Consider the following 10,256-nt stretch of genomic DNA (forward strand, 5'->3'; position numbering starts at 1 on the left):
ACACCTTGGCTGATTAATCTGTTTATACAGCACTGCAAGAGACAGAAAGTTTAAAGACGGAACAATGCTACTGTAGTTTACAAAGTTCTTCAGTATTACAGCCAGTCAGACCACTCATATGTCCCTATTTTGGAGGAGCATTCCTAATTTCAGGTCTGATTTATCCCTGCATAGGATGCCCCTATTTTTTAGAGACATGTCCCTACTTTCAGGATTGATTTACCCCTTCACACAATTTTCTGAATCCCTCTTATCACATGTGATTTTTTTAGGCTGTCTAGCACACAGAAAACCACATTACATAACTGACATATAAGTGGCAACAATAAATCAAAGGAAAGGAACATAAGTTTTATAACTCCCTTTTTCTGAAGCAAAAATAAATGACCTTATCAGGTAGAATTTTGTGATACAGTTCATTAAAGTTGACAGATGTTTCAGTGTCTCTTTAATAATGTACTTACTTGTTTACTGGGGTAGAACTCTGATCTCAATGAACATTTTTCAGACTCAGGTTGAGAGCTCTGTCTGGTTAAAAAAACTTGCTCAGAGTCACACAGTCCAGCAATGGAGGCTGAGGGGATTAAACCTTGGACCATTGACCCACAAGAAACAGCGCCTCAATCCTCTATGCTAATGTCTAGATAAATAGCTTACATTTTTCATCGTTTTTGTCACTCTCTGTTTCTTAAATGTGTTTTTGAATAGTATCCCACATTCCTACAAAAGAGGGAAAAGTAATGTGGTATTTGGTATTCAAATGTTATGCTTTTTAGAGGTCCAGATTTTAAGATGAATATTCCAGTATTTCAAGGCCCTTTGTTCCTATTTGCAACATCTGCAGATCTAGAAATATGCTGCCAGCTAATCAGCACTCTTTTGGAGTTAAGGTTGTACAACAGAAAACAGTCACCTTATGCTGTTTGTATTGTTTAGAGCTTGGATTTCAAACCATACAAAATAGGCTTTATCTGAATCTATAAAACTCCACACCTGGTAGATGAGCAGTATTGTACACGTGTCCTAATTAATTAATCTTATTTCAGATGAAGACAATACAGCCACTTGGCAAACTCCCAGAAAAAAATGTGATCACCCGGGTTAACAAAATGATTATGAACTGTATATGGTACATCATGATATAAAATGCAAATTCAAACATAATGCAAGCACACATACACACGTGCCTGCACCCACACACACACACACACACACACATATGCGCGTGCATGCACACACGCGCGCATATACATTCATTCACGTGCATGTACATTTATATGTATATATGCAAATCTGTATGTACCTGTGTGTCTGTATCTATGTATATATAAATATATATCGACATTTTTGTGCCTTACTATGTACTATCTGAATCTATATGTCACTCATGTTAAACTAAGCTGAATTTTTTTTTGTGTGTGTGATACTATTGTCTATGTATCATGTTACTTTAGTCAAAAAGTGTCTATGTTTTTGTGGAAATTTTCTCCCCAGGTCTCCACAGAAAAAGGGTTCCATCCCAGCTGGACTAACCCGGTCAACAAATGTAATATATATATATAGCTATATATATATATATATATATATATATATATATATATATATATATATATATATATATATAGATATACATATACTGTACATATGTATGTATATATCATATATATATATATATATATATATATATATATATATATATATGTATATATATATATAGATATACATATACTGTACATATGTATGTATATATCATATATATATATATATATATATATATATATATATATATATAAATATTATATAAATGTCCCTTTGATCAATGAGTGATAGAGGTAGCACTTCATATCAATTGGACAGATAGCCAAACATTCAAAATGTTGAGGGACAGTTTGAAAGGTAAATGGGTTTGGAGGGGGTGAGAGTATGTGGGTGTGTGTGTGTATGTATATATATATATATATATATATATATATATATATATATATATATATGTGTGTGTGCATGTGTGTGTGTGTGTGTGTGTGTGTGTGTGTGTGTGTGTGTGTGTGTGTGTGTGTGTGAGTCATGATTAGGGCCGGGGATAGAGGAGGGAATGTTTTGCATGTCTGTGTGTGAGTGTGTATATTTTAGATTTAGGGTGAGGGTTATGTAAGGGGTTAGATATACTGTTGTTATTGTGTTTTTCTGTGTCTGAATGTGTAGTGGCAGTGTTACGAGAAGGTGTTTACTAAGTTAAGGTGTAGGGTTATGGCTGGAGGAAGGGACAGCATTAGAGTTAGGGTTAGCAGTCATTACGAAAGTGGGACAATGGCGATGATATTCGTCAGGCAGGGGAACATTAATAAAAATCTGCATATACAAACACTGATTTATTTTCTATGCAAAATTTCCTTACTTAGGAAAAATACAGTGTGATTGCTGTAAATTAAAATTTCTTTGAGCTTCACAATATTCTATTGTAGAATTTTGTATATGTGTAGCAATTATGTTGAATAAAATATTTCAGGCTAAATTTTTTGTAGAGACATGCAAAATTAATGCTTTTGAAAAAGTTATAAAAATAGTAGGAGCATAGCAGAACAGAGGTAACAACAGCAACAACATTATCATAGGTGAATATTCAGCTTATGGCAGTTTAGTCCTTTTGAAGCATGGCCACAATATCTTTGTACTGATATTCATTTATTTGTATTTTTTACCAAGAAAATCCAGCTGGGCATTGAACCCCTTTCAGTGTAAGCTTGGGAAGAAAAGCTCCATTAACATTAAAGTACTCTATAAACACACATCAAAGACACGGAGACTGAATGGCCAAAAACGGACTTACTTATAGACCCATAATATTCCCATTTTCTCTGAGGTATGGAGATCTTGGAGTTGATATATATGTTTGGAGAGTAAAAGGGGCTTCTCCCTCACATCAGGAGTTGCCAGTGGGCTTTTGCCCCTACAAAAAAGAAGTTTAAAGGAGAAGAACGAACTTTGAGATTCATTCTTTTCCTTGGTTTTCGGTCTTTTTTTCTCGGGTTGTTGGCACTTGGTATTTCGACTAATAACATTTCAGTAGATAACTACAATAAACATACACAAATTATCTAGTATTAATGTGCAAGTAATAAATTATTAGATGTATAGGCCTTATACAGTTAGATATGCATTCAGATGAGCCACTTTTCAAGAGAAACCCTATTGATAGTACAAAGTACCTCAAGTTGAGTGGATACAGTATATTTCCGAGCTTTGTATAATCCAGTGTATCAAATAACATCATGGTGCCTTGGAAATAATGTCTATACAATGTTGTTAATTGTTAGTGAAGAACAGTGTAATTCCATGCATCAAACATCATGGTACATTGTGAAGAAGGAATATAGAGATTTGTTAGTCATTAGTGGATATATCTAGATAATCAGCCTTGGGAGGAGCATAGACTGATCCAGTATTGCTGAAGAAATTGTTTTAGCTCATATTTGAAGGCCGGAGGCTTGTTGAGAAGTCTAAGTGTAGTAGGGGATTGATACCCAGGTTTTTGAGATATTAGGTGAGTATAAGGCATCATCACTCATGTTACTGACAGTAGCGTAGTTCCTTCTGGAAAGACGATTATTTGACTAACACCAGGCATGAATGTGTAGCTAACCACTGAGTTGCTGAGATTAGCTTTAAAGGTGACCATCGAGGGAGACTTCTAAGATGGCTGCACCCTGTGTAACAGTGTGATTCTAGCTCTCCCAGTGTGAAAATAGAAACTCAGCAGAGAAGGACATGAGACTTGTAGTTATGGGTAAATTTGAGTAACTAGCTAGTAAGTTGACTGCCTGGATGCCAGGAATAAAGAAATAGAGAAGAACTGGAAAAAAATCAGCCACAAAAAGTGAGGAGAAAACATTGACTAGGGAGGGTTCTGCAGCGGTTCAGCAAAAAGCAATATAACCTGCAGACATGACTTCCAGTAACCTACAGGAGGATATAAGACAACTTCATACAGACATGATTAAAATAAACAGCACATTGATGGAGTATATCAACACAAACAACAAAAGGCTGGAAAAAAATAGAAGATGTTTTAAACAGATATTCAGACGAGATGATAAAGCTGCAGAAATCAGAGGTTAAAATGAAGAAATGGATGGCTGAATATGAGACTGTTCAGGAAGTTATGTTTCAAACAATAATAGAATTAGAGGACAGAGCACATAGGGAAAACCTGAGATTTCCAACTATACAAGAGAAGCTGGAAGGAACAGACTGCATTAATTTTATGAAAGCACAAATAAGCAACTGGAGTGGTATTCCACAGCAGAAGCTGTTAGTTGAAAGGGCACATCATGTGCATGCTTCAAACCTAGCTATAAGAAAGCAACCTAGACCTTTAATAGCAAAGATGGAATCCTACCAGCAGAAGGAGTTGATTCTGACAAAACTGTAGCAGAAGGGAAAAATACTAAAAGTGGGAGACAGCAGAGTGCTTGTGGAGAATGGTTACTCATTGTAGACCAGGCAGAATAGAAGTAAATTCATTACACTATTCAGGGAATGTTGAGATGCAGGTATGAGATTCAAACTGCTGTATCCAGCTGTCTTTAAGGTATCCTTCCCTGGAGAGACAAAATCATTTTTGATGCGATGCATGCTAAGGAGGAAATACAAAAGTTTGTCCAACAAAAAGTGAGCTGTGAAACAGAAGGAGATTCTGCTTCTTGTTCTTCTGGTAATAAAGACCACATAGAGACTGTACCTGAGAAGCCTTTTCCAGTATTTCAATGGAAAATGTTGGAGAGAAGGAAGGGAGCATGAGAGTTGACTAGAAGAATCCAGAGGACACTGGAAATGAAGCAGAGACAGGATTTGGTTGATAGAGAAGAACAGTAATAAAACCAGTAACTTAATGTGGGATTACAATGCAATAATTACAAGCAAAAACACCTCCGCAAGCATGTACCATGAAGGGTCTCCTCCAGTAAACTCTTAGTACGTATCGTACCACAAAAATGCTGTATCACGAATATATAAAAATATTAATTTATTAAAACACCAAACGACAGAACAAGCACAGTGGGATTGAGCGCGCTTTCATCTATCACATCCAGACTTCATCAGAATCCATCATATACCAAGTTAACTGCCCTTAAATACATTTCTAATTGATTAGATAATTGATAAAATATATATCCAATTATATAAACAATTAATGTTATATACAAAAGTGCTATGCAGAAATGAACATAAATAATACATTATTAATCTATATAAACAGTGCATTTTGAATAAAATGAGCGATGGATAAATATTGCTCATACACAAATATAAAAAAAATATTTAATAATAAATACTTATATAAATTAATAAAATCAAAATATATAAATAAAATAATGCATAAAATATTGATTATATAATAATAATTGTACAATAGATAAATCTTATAATAACATGAATGTACTTGCTCCAGATGTCATCCTGAAATAACCACAAACTGAATGTAAACCCTACTGCTGACTATATATATGTAAACTACACTAACTATTTACACAGTTTGTTGTTGTAATGTGTAAAAAATGATAATTGAATATCAATTCGTAACCAAAGGAATTATATATGTTACTAACAGGACAAGTATTATTTGTGTAACTACCATAACAGCTCTATGTTGATTATTTAGTTTAGTTTAGGGTTGTTGGATAAGAGTTTAAGAGCGGGTTTTATGGAAAGATGGTCATTCATTCCATGTGGACCACAGGCATCCAGCCTGAGCTGCCAAATCATTTCCCTGTATTCAAGTAACGATTCCCAGTCACCACCCCTCTCATTCCTTTTAACCTCCTCCAACACCCAGAACTTGATATTAGTTTTTTCACACACCTCAGTATGCCTATACAGGGCATTGTTAACATTCCTTGTGTTTATGTCTCTCATATGTTCATATACCCTTTGTTTTAACTTGCGCTCGGTCTTGCCGACATAATAATTTCCGCAAATCAAACACAAAGCCAAGTAAACCACCCCTTTTGTATGACAAGTATGGTAGCCCTTACTTTTTATTTTCAAGTTCAGTTTACTGAGCCAGAGTATTTTCTCCCCCAATATAAAGGTGCACTGACCACATCTACCACATTTGTGGGTCCCCATCTTTCTCTGTGTACCATTTCCATTAAAAGGCTTCTTTCTCTCAAATAAATTCTTGAAATTATTGTTTTTCCTATACCCAAATCTTAATGGTTGCTGGAAGATGGAGATGTCACTACTAATGTGGGAGAACATATGCCATGCTTCATTTAAACCCCTTTGTATCCAGTGTATACCCTTATAATAAGTCAACATTAAACGGGCTATATTATTATTGTCTGTGTTATTATTCCCAAACCTAGTAGGGACTGTCATAGTTTGTACATTCACACATGAATTATGTATCAACAATGGCTTATATTGAACATATCGTTTTCTCAGTACTTCACGTTTGACATTCCTTATTAATGATCCTGGATAGCCTCTATCTCTAAAAAACTTCTGTATTAAGTCCATTTCCTTACAACATAAACCATCATCACTTGTCATACGTGAGGCCCTGATCATTTGTCCTTTAACTATGTTTTTCCTAAGGTGTAGAGGATGGTCACTTTCAAAATGAACATAAGAGTTTGAGAAACATTCTTTTCTAAAGACCTTGGACTCATATCTATTGCTCACTGTATTCTTTATAATGGTCACATCCAAATAGTCTATATGGTCTATACTATATTGGAAAGTGAACTCCAAAAAGGTGGTAGTTGTATGTAAATATTCAATAAAACTTTTCACCTCCTCAATAGTCCCTTTCCATACCAAAAAAATATCGTCCAGAAACCTAAGATATGTGATGATATTTGTCCAAAAGTCTGATTTAAAGACATGTTCAAGCTCCCAAAACAGCATAATGATGTTGGCATAGGTCGGGGCACAGGCCGATCCCATAGCCACACCCCCCAGCTGATGGTATATGTCCCCTTGAAAGAATAAAAAGTTATTTTTCAACACCAGTTCCATATTCTCAAGGATTAGCCTGAAATCAGTCGCATTAAATAAATTAAATTCGACCAACATCTGTTCAAACCAGGTTAACCCGGTGTCATGTGGTATGACAGAGAATAAATCACGAACGTCAATAGTCACAAATATATAGTTTTCATCATAAGGAACCTCATTAAATTTAGCAAGAAAATCCCACGAATCAATAAGTATATGCTTATAATTTAAGTGGAAATTCTTCAGTTTCATGTCAACAAAAATAGCGAGAGGTTGTGTCTTAGAACATTGCGAGGTCACTATTGGCCTGAAAGGGGGGTTGTGAACATCTTTATGAATTTTCGGAATACCGAATATTTCAGGAATCACAGGTTTGGGAACTTTAAGATAGTTGTATAGGTCAAAATCTATAAGACCCTGTAAAAAGTTATCCTCCAACCAATAATCAATTTTATTGTAACAGATGTTCATTTCATTTCTAGACGCAATTCGGTATCTATCCCCTTTACTTAGGATGTCAAGCATCCTCTGAGTGTAGTCCCAAAAATCCATCAGGACCACACCACCCCCCTTATCGGGCTTCATAATTCTAATTTTGTCATTACCCTGTAGTTCCTTTAAAATAGTGTTTTCCTCTCTTGTTAAATTGCTGTGTTCTTGGACTCCATCATCACCCTTGTAGCCTTGTCTAATCATATAAAGTACATGGGTCTCAAAACTGGCTATATCACGTTGTAAGGGGGGATTAAATACACTCTTCCTTTTAAAAGTACTCATCTCTGTATTAACCCCTTGTCCTAATGAGTGCTTAAGATGTAATTTTCTGGTGAATAATTTTATATCTAACAGTAATTTTTCAAAACTAGGTTTTTTAATTGGAATAAATGAAAAACCTTTTGTAAATAATCCAAAGAAATCATTGGTAACCTCTAAATCAGTAAAATTATAAATGTGAAAGTTGTTATTCACAAAAATTTTTTACATTTCGTAGACATGGTATTACAATCATTAATACTGTTCATATCTAGTGCCTCATGAGCATCAAAAACAGTATACCCAATATTAGGGACCACATTGTTGTGCCATTTATCCAGGGGGTCATCACTATCGGGGGTAGTTATAACAAACAAATCCGAGCTAGCCCCTACCTGTAATTGTTCATCCCCCGTTTTTTCAATGCAATAATTATATTTGTGAAATATGACAGAACAAGAAAATCTGGAAATATTGGACTTTTTCAAAATGTGTTGGATTTGTAGGGACTCTAAAGTATATGCCCTACTTCATATCACTAATATTCAGAAAAATGCTTTGGGGAGGAGAAGAGAGGGAAGAAAGCAGTGTATGTATATAAATTAAGAAACATGTTCTTTTCTTAATAGTTCTTGTGGTGTATGGCTTTCTTTGCATGCCATTTTTAAGTGTAATGGGTATTATAATCAGATGCTGTTGTTTTTCTTTGTCTCCCCCCCCCCCCTATTTCTTCTTGTACAGTTTTGAGAAATCTAAGCAATGCAATGAAAAAAATCCTTGTTAAAAAGGCATGACAAAGTTAAAATTAATGTGCTTTTTCTTATTCTTGCATGGGAAATGACTAGATTGAGGACTTTATATTGATTAGTTTTAAGAGAGAGCAAGTAAATGAAAAAGAATATTGAATATTATGAGTCTTTTTTCCTAGCAAATGCATGTAGTAATTCTGCAGCTGGTCTTCATGTTTACATGGAAACAATCTGATAAAGAGAAACTGGCTGTCTGGTTCTCATGTCTTTATGGAGACAATCTGATAAAGAGAAACTGGAGACAGTCTGGTGTAAGGGGATTGGCTGAGGGAAAAGAATATCAAGAAAAGAGAAATTGGTTAGGACATAATGCTCTCTGAAAGCAATCAGGGGTTTTCCCATCTGGGAGAGGTTTAAAGACAAAAACAATTAGACTTGAAGTAAAGTTTTCTCAGTATTTTTTAAATGCATTGTGGATACTAATATAAACAGGTGTTTTTTTTTTCTTTGTCTCCCTTCTTCTCTCTTTTTCTTCATTCAGTTTTAAGAAATGTAGGCAGGGCAATGTCAGGGAGAGAGAAGGGGTGAGAGAGGAAAGGTCTGGTTAAGAGAGTATGACAAAACAAAAATGTGTGCTTTTTCCCATGCTTGCATAGGGAAATGACTGGGTTTTGACCCTAGGCATTATCCAGTACAAGTTGTTTTACACTGCATGAAAATGAAAAAGAATATTGAATATCGTAAGGCTTTTTTCTGGTAAACAAGGTACCCTTAGCAGTTTTGTGTCTGGTTTGCATGTCCCTATAAGACAATTTGTTAAAGAGAAATGGCTTGGAGAAAGTGTTTACTGAAAGCATCCAAGTGTTTTCTCAGCTGGGAGAACTATAAAGATAGACAAAATCAAATAGCACTTACTAATATCACATGCTGTACCATGCTTCTTAGCATGACTAACCTATCCTTTTGGTTAATTCTAGCCTGTCTATGTGGCTATCAACATATACATTTTGTTCTTATTAGGAAGAAAAAAATTAAATATCTGAAGGTGTACATAGTTTTGTGTGTTACTATTAAGTTAATAGGTTTTTTGGGGGAATCACAGGTTTATTTGTTCTGTTTGAGGGTTCAAAAAACAAAAAGTTATGTAAGATGTGGCATTGGCTCAAGTGGATATGATAAGAAACAACTGTATAAAAGACCAACCTGCCAAACAGTGTATGCATGTAACATAAAAGTTGGAACTAGACATTTAACAAAAAACAGTTATACATAAAAAGTGGTAATAATAACTATATAAGAAAACTGTGCTTTCTGTAATGTCTTTCAATCTGAATGGACTTACAGATAAATATAAAAAAAGATCAGTGAACTACATTAAAAAATGTAGAGTGCAATCTATGCTACAGGAGACACACCTGGAAATAACTGAACATGTGAATTTGATAAAGAAAGGTTTACAGGATGGTTATTTAGTGGAATATCTGGGGCAAAGGAAAACAGGAGTACTTATATTAATTGCAAGAGGAGCTCCAATAGTGATAGAAGAGGGAAAAAAAGATAATACTGGCAAGGGAGTAGGATTACACTGGCATGCATTTACATTCCACCTAAAACTGCTCTAACGGAGCTTAAGACAATTCTGGGAGAAATAATCAGCTTTCATCAAGGAATATTATTTATAGGTGGAGAGTGGAATTTGGTTTGCAACAGTGAAGATGTGTCTGGGGAGCCTAGAAGGGAAAATATAACAAAGGA

The sequence above is a fragment of the Protopterus annectens genome, chromosome 1.part1, assembly GCF_019279795.1.
Source record: "Protopterus annectens isolate FY-2018-M chromosome 1.part1, PAN1.0, whole genome shotgun sequence".
NCBI lineage: Eukaryota > Metazoa > Chordata > Ceratodontiformes > Protopteridae > Protopterus > Protopterus annectens.